The following is a 7,924-nucleotide window of genomic DNA, read 5'->3' as shown; positions in this document are numbered from 1 at the left end:
GTTGGAATGGTTAAATCCAGCTGACTAACAACTGTATTACCTCACATTATTTGCATAGAGATGGTCTTCCTTTTTTTTTTTTTTTCGAGACAGAGTCTCTCTCTGTTACCTAGACTGGAATGCAGTGGTGCAGTCTTGGCTCACTGCAACCTCCACTTCCTGGGTTCAAGCAATTCTCATGCTTCAACCTCCCAAGTAGCTGGGATTATAGGCATGTCCCCCAACGCTTGGCTAATTTTTGTATTTTTAGTAGAGATGGGGTTTTATCCTATTGGCCAGGCTGGTCTTGAACTCCTGGCCTCAAATGATCCACTCATCTCGGCTTCCCAAAGTGCTGGGGTTACAGGCGTGAGCCACCGAGCCTGGCCTAGATGGTCTTCCTTTAATGTCCAGCTGCCTGCACCAACTCCCAGCCTTAGAAAAATACGCTCATACTTAAAAATAGTGAGGTCTTATTCTTGTGGGGCTCACGTTGGTCTGTTGTATGTAAACAGGATGCCATTCTCACCTGTTTATTTGGCAGTTAATTAATGCTCACTGGGAAACGGTGCTCTCTGGTGTTGAATCCAGAAAACCAACAGAGTTGAGTAGAGTACAATGATCCTTCAGCCCTGAGCAGCATTGCTCTGAATCTCATGACTGAAGCCCATGCTTGGTAACCAGGGTGGGGATGAAACTCCAAAATAGCTGACTTCTGTAGTTATCGGAGTTAAAGACAGACTCAGAGGGACTTGGGATCACTTAGCTTAGTCCCCTTATTAGCCGTGAAAACAGTTACAGCTCACCCCAACATATATGGGAGCCATTTGGTGCAGTGCATTCTGGACTTGGCCATCAGGAGCTGCACTGTCTGGGACCACCCTAAGGTACTTACCTGGGGGCAGACTGATGCTAACTTGTCATACGTCCTCCTCACTGCTGCGACCTGATGTGTTTTTTTTGCCTTTTGGACAAACACCAAAACTCTGAAAGTTACAATGGCGCCTTGGTCAGGTTGCTGCAATCTAGATATATTTTGGAATTCTTTATTATATTAAAGTCTCTATTAATACAGACCGAGGGGAAGGGGAAGAGGAAGAAGGAATCAGCTTGGTTTTTCTCCGCCATAAATGAACATGTCAGTGCTGTTTTCCTCAGACATGCTTTTTGTGCAGAGCTGCCCTTCCCCGGGGCTGTGTGGGCGTTAACTGTGCTTAGACAGCGATTGTTCCAGCTGCCTGCTGGCCCTGCTGCCCGGGTTTCACATGAACATTTCATGCAGTGCACCTGGTTTGCCAATGGCAGCCAGACCTTTGTGCAAAGTTGTATTTTATCACTTTTTAAAAGGTTATGAGCTGTCAAGCCTGGAGGCCACTTGGTTATTCAGGGGCATATTTGGAATAAGACCACCCAGCTTCATTGTTTGCTGACCAAGGCCCTGTGCTCTGGCCTTTGTGGCAGCCCAGCACTCTGCTCCAGCCAAGCTTTCCGTCAGCCCTGGGGTGGGACCAAGTTCAGGGTTTTTTCCTGCTCTGCAGAAAGCAGATTTTAGCTGAGATCGTCCTACTGGTAGACAACTGTGACCCTGCAGGTAAGGTCTGTTCTGGGAGAAGCAGATGTCTTCATCCTCAGGAAAGTAGCATATCTGTGCCCTGTCATCTGTGTGGGGTGAGGAGAGGACAGCCAGGTGTCCCGCTAATACGGTTTTGGAATTGCTTTTAGGCTCCATGTGATTACTTCATAACTGACACAGGCTGGGCTCAGCTCTCAACAGACAGACTTCAGAGAATGCTGGGGTGAGGGGTGACCTAGAAGCCATCTAGGAAGGGCGAGAGAAGGCAAGCTGAAACCAATTATGAGTTCTGTTTCTCTAGCTGGAAATTCCTTTCACAGGCTCATTCGTAATCAGAAATTAGCGTAATTCAAAGACAGAATGTGTAATATGTGACAAAAGTCAGTAGGAGTAACCCATTATATTTTTTCCAAGGATAAATAACCTTATGGTGTTTTCATGTTAAATAACTAGAAGACACAAACCAAAGAAGTGGGATCAAGAATTAGAATTTCAAATGCCTGGGTGGTTTCCAGATGGTGCCTGAACCCTCGACATAATGAGAGGAGGGCCAGATCCCCGCTGCCAAGGCTTACAGCCCTCAGACACAGGTAGATTTTTGTTTCCTCTGTATGGCGGGTCTCCAGATGTGGTGTGGGACCAGCAGTCACACCTCTGCATGGAGAACTTGCTGGAAATGCAAGGCAAGGACAGCAGTGTTTTTCAGCTTCCCGGGGGTTCTGATGCTTGCTCTAGTTTGAGAACCACTGCTATACATGGACGTTAGGCTGCAGTAAAACAACAGCCCTTGAAAAATGATCCGTGGCTTCGATTGTCATCGTAATATGAAATAAAATCTGATGATACTATAAACTTAAAACCCGAACCGCCCCCCAAAATACTGTGTAAAACAAAAAACTGGCCATCCTCAAAAGTGATATTTTTATACCATGAAGTCTCAGTTTCTCTTGAGATCATATTACAACTGCATAAAGAATATTGTTCAGCTTTAAAGGAAAGTGGAGATGCCATGAGCCTTGTCCTGCGTGTTTTTTGTTTGTTAGATCATTTCTCAGTTTTGTTTTTAGTTCTTTCATACCTAAGCACAGCTTCCTCCTTCTCCTCCCACTCTCTCTAATAAAAGACATGTGCATCTGCCTGGGGCAGGAAAAGTTTGTGACTGCTGGAAGATCTGAATTATAAATTGTGCTTTCTCTGGCCGAGCAAGTTATATGAATTCTTAAACCCCCAAGTAGCCTATGGCTTGGCTGTGTCCCCATTCAAATCTCAACTTGAATTGTATCTCCTAGAATTCCCACATGTTATGGGAGGAACCCAGGGGGAGGTAATTGAATCACAGGGGCTGCTCTTTCCCGTGCTATTTTCGTGATAGTGAATAAGTCTCAAGAGATCTGATGGGTTTATTAGGGGTTTCCGCTTTTGCTTCCTTCTCGATTCTCTCTTGCTGCCGCCATGTAAGAAGTTGCTTTCACCCTCTGCCGTGATCCTCCCCAGCCACGTGGAACTGTAAGTCTAATTAAACCTCCTTTTCTTCCCAGTCTCGGGATGTCTTTGTCAGCAGGGTAAAAATGGACTAATACCATAAATTGGTAACAGTAGAGTGGGGTATTGCTGAAAAGACACCCAAAAATGTGGACGTGACTTTGGAACTGGGTAACAGGCAAGGTTGGGACAGTTTAGAGGGCTCAGTAGAAAATAGGAAAATGTGGGAAAGTTTGGAACTTCCTAGAGACTTGTGGAATGGCTTTGACCAAAAGCCTGATAGCGATATGTATGGACAATAAGGTCCAGGCTGAGGTGGTCCCACGTGGAGATGAGGAACTTGTTGGGAACTGGAGCAAAGGTAACTCTTGTTACGTTTTAGCAAAGAGACTGGCTGCATTTTGCCCCCGCCCTAGAGATCTGTGGAACTTTGACCTTGAGAGAAATGATTCTGGGTATCTGGCAGAAGAAATTTCTAAGGAGCAAAGTGTTCAAAAGGTGACTTGGGTGCTGTTAAAAGCATTCCATTTTAAAAGGGAAACAGAGCATAAAATTTAGAAAATTTGCAGCTTGATAATGCAGGGGAAAAGAAAAATTTATTTTCTGGGGAGAAATTCAAGCCAGCTGCAGAAATTTGTGTAAGTAGCAAGGAGCCTAATGTTAATCTCCAAGACTGTGAGGAAAATGTCTCCAGGCCATGTCAGAGAACTTCATGGCAGCCCCTCCCATCACAGGCCCTGAGGCCCAGGAGGAAAAAGTGGTTTTGCGGGCTGGGCCCAGGGTCCCCGTGCTGTGTGCAGTCTAGGGACTTGGTGTCCTGTGTCCCAGCTGCTCCAGCCATGACTAAAAGGGGCCAATGTACAGCTCGGGCTGTGGCTTCAGAGGGTGGAAGCCCCAAGCCTTGGCAGCGTCCACATGGTGTTGAGCCTGCAGGTATGCAGAAGTCAAGAATTGAGGTTTGGAAACCTCCACCTAGATTTCAGAAGATGTATGGAAATGCCTGGATGCCCAGGTAAAAGATCGCTGCAGGGGTGGGGCCCTCATGGAGAACCTTTGCTAGTGTAGTGAGGAAGGGAAATGTGGGGTCAGAGCCCCTACAGAGAGTCCCTACTGGGGCACCACCTAGTCGAGCTGTGAGAAGAGGGCCACTGTCCTTCAGACCCCAGAATGGTGGAGCCACTTACAGCTTGCACCGTGCACCTGGAAAAGCTGCAGACACTCAGTGCCAGCCCATGAAAGCAGCTGGGAGGGAGGCTGTATCCTGCAAAGCCACAGGGGTGGAGCTGCCCAAGACCATGGGAACCTACCTCTTGCATCAGCATGACCTGGAGTCAAAGGAGACTATTTTGGAGCTTTAAAATTTGGCTGCCCCACTGGATTTTGGACTTGCATGGGCCCTGCAATCCCTTTGTTTTGACCAATTTTTCCCATTTGGAATGGTTGTTTTACCTAATACCTGTACCCTCATTGTATCTAGGAAGTAACTAGTTTGCTTTTGATTTTACAGACTCATAGGTGAAAGGGAATTGCCTTGTCTCAGATAAGACTTTGGACTGTGGCCTTTTGGGTTAATGCATTGAAATAAGACTTTGGGGTTTTAAAATGTGAGGACGTGAGATTTGGACAGGCCAGGGGTGGAATGATATGCTTTGGCTGTGTTCCCATTCAAATCTCGAACTCCCAGAACTCCCATGTGTTATGGGAGGGACCCCGGGGGAGGTAATTGAATCATGGGGGCTGGTCTTGCCAGTGCTATTCTCATGATAGTGAATAAGTCTCACGAGATCTGATGGATTTCTCAGGGGTGTCCACTTATGCTTCCTCGTTTCTTTCTTGCTGCTGCCATGTAAGAAGTGCCTTTCGCCCTCCACCATGATCCCCCCAGCCATGTGGAACTGTAAGTCCAATTAAACCTCCATTTCTTCTCAGTCTTGGGTATGTCTTTTTCAGCAGTGTAAAAATGAACTAATACACAGGCCGGGCATGGTGGGTCACGCCCGTAATCCCAGCACTTTGGGAGGCTGAGGCAGGTGGATCACCTGAGGTCAAGAGTTTGAGACCAGCCTGATCAACATGGAGAAACCCTGTTTCTACTAAAAATACAAAGTTAGCTGGGCATAGTGGCGCGTGCCTGTAATCCCAGCTACTCGGGAAGTGAGGCAGGAGAATTGCTTGAACCCAGGAGGCAGAGGTTGCAGTGAGCCAAGATCAGGCCAATGCACTCCAGCCTGGGCAACAAGAGCAAAACTCCATCGCAAAAAAAAAAAAAAAGACTAATACATAACCATACTGTGTATGCAAAATATTACACAGCGCAGAGTTTCAACTGAGACAATGAGCTTGGGAGAACAGACAGACTAGAACAGAAAGGAATTGAGTCCTTCATTCCCTCCGTCACTGAAGTGCTGGCAAATAAGAATATTGGCCAAGGAACTGGTAGTTGAAAGAGCTTGCCCTAATTCCACGTGGGATAAGATGAGGAGGCTACATAGGGTCCTTAAGGGCAGAGAGATCGTGATCATTCCATTTGCCATCATCATCCTCACTGGTATTAACTTTTATCTGACAGGCACTGTTCTAAGGACTTTGTACTAACACATAGATACTAAAAATGAGAAGTTTCCTCATCTGTTACCTCAGATCTGCAGGTGAGGAAATTGGGACACAGTAGTCATTTTCCAAAGGTCACACAGGTAGTGAGAGGCAGAGCCGCTTACTGTTACCCCGTGCCTAGCACAGAAGGTGCCATATTAGTGCTTGCTAAGTCCTTAGCTTGATTTCTCCCAGACATAATAGCTAAGGAGAAAAGATGATGGCAACTAAACATACTGACGAACCTCGCCAGAGAAACGAGTGCTGAGAGAGTTAGGGTTATATGTATACTCTAATAAAAGCAGGTCACCTCCCCGCCCCAGGGAGAAACGTGGATTGTGTGGCTTTGGCAGAGGGAGACAGTTTGCATCTGCAAGGCTGAGGGGTCCAGTTCTTTGGGTGGACAGTGACTCTATTCTACTCATGGCTCTGCTGTGATTTGCCATCATTCCAAAGGTCCCAAAATGTTAAAAGGCAAGGCCTGAGGCAGAAATGAAACTCACAGGAAGGGAACGCCTGTCCATGCCACCGTAATAGGTCACTGTCCTAGAGGACACATTTCAAATCCGTAAATGATCCTTGGCGTCTCCAGGTGTCAGCTGTGTGGAAACAGGGCCCGCCTGCCCAGGCGCTGCCACACGGAGTATTAGCAGCGGCAGGTGCAGGCTGGATCTGAGCAAGCGTCGCCACAGATGTACCTCAGAGAGGGGGCGACAGGCTCCAGAATCCAGTGTGGGCACGCGCTCCCCAGTCCATCTTCTTTGGAGGGTGTTTTCTCCCCGCCTCCCTTCCCAGCTGGCTCACAAACCATCAGAGGCTTCCTCTGGGCACAGTAAGATTGGCTGGCTTTTGAAGAGGTCCGCCACTCTAAACTTGCTAAAACTTTTATCTAAACAGTAGCTAATAGTTTTAGCCAGTATTTGATGCAAATCTGACATGTGGGGTAGGTCTTTGACCAAGGCTGTAGCGATGCTGTGAGGAGCAGAACGTTTTCATTCCGTTCTCAACCCACTGAGGGAAATACTGTTGAGGCCAATTTTACACCTGAAAACTGGGGATGGAGCAATAAAGAAACCTGCCTAAGGCTACAACTAGTAAGTGGTAGAGACAGAATCGGACCCTAGGAGGCCAGGACCATACAAGTCCTCCGTGAAAAGAACAGGCACTGTCCTGACTTCAGTGGTGGGAGGCAGATATCTCACTAAGCCATCCCTCTAACCTGAGAAGTGGCAGCAGAAGGCTGAGGACGGGGCAGAGGGGTCAAAACAGCCATGCCAGTTAGTGGTGGATTGAAGCATTGAACTTGAAGTACCTGAGATAAAGCATGGATACCAGTTGCCTTGGACTTGACTGTTTCAAACCCCTCAAGCCCACTGTAGCGTTCAAGAGATCTACTGGCTTAGGGTCTCACACAGGTCCGCCTTGCTGATAAATGTTTTGGAGCGTTTGTGTATTTGGCTGGAAATATGCAAAAAGTAAATGAGCCAAACAGTTTATTATATAAACCCAGAAAAGCCTGGAGACTTAGTCTGGGGGGCCCAAGATGAGAATGAAAATTGTGGCCTCTAAATGCTGCCCCCATGACTGCCAGCACCCCTTGTTCCTGAGTTAACACCAGAGCTGGATGGAGGCTGGTGAGCTTGTGGTCTTGGGGACCATGGGCTCCTAGAGCTGGCTTTCCCGGGAGCCTTTCTGCTCCTCAGGTAGAGTGGGGCCTCCTGCCTTGGGGCTTCCATTGTAGCCCTTGGCACTCTGCTTTTTTTTCACAACTGAAGCTGAATCCATCCTGGGGATGTGGGTTTTCTAAGGGCAGGGCAGGCCTCTCCCCAGTGCCTGGCATCGGGCCAGAACCCTAAGGGCAGCTCCACACTGTGAGTAGGGGCCTGAGCCCAGACTGCAGAAGGACAAGACAAAGGCAGGCCCGGCAGGCAGCCTGGCATCCACAGGAGAGCTCCGGATGCCCTCCAGGACTGGCAGGGCAGCTGTTAAGCCCTGGCTCCATGGGCACATTGTCAGTGCCAGTCCCTGCAGCCCCCGCCCTCGGGATCCAGGACTCCAACCTGGCCAAACCCACAGCCAGAGAGTGCTGGGCAGAGCTTCCTGCCAAGGAAGGCTCTTGCCATTTCTAAGCAGGTGCTCTGGCTCCATAGGAAAGAGGGAAGCTTCTCTGTGGATATGTGGAGGCAGGGAGAGAGGGAAGGGCTGTTTATGCGGGTGGCAGCAGCACCTTTTGAGTAGCTCCAGAACTAGGCTGTGGACTGGGGTGGGAAATGGGTTGGGCAGATGGACTGGGGAAGT

The sequence above is a fragment of the Aotus nancymaae genome, unplaced genomic scaffold (genome assembly GCF_030222135.1).
Source record: "Aotus nancymaae isolate 86718 unplaced genomic scaffold, 86718_ANA_hifiasm-v0.15.2.pri h1tg000108l, whole genome shotgun sequence".
NCBI classification, from domain to species: Eukaryota; Metazoa; Chordata; class Mammalia; order Primates; family Aotidae; genus Aotus; species Aotus nancymaae.
This window is presented reverse-complemented; position numbering follows the sequence as displayed.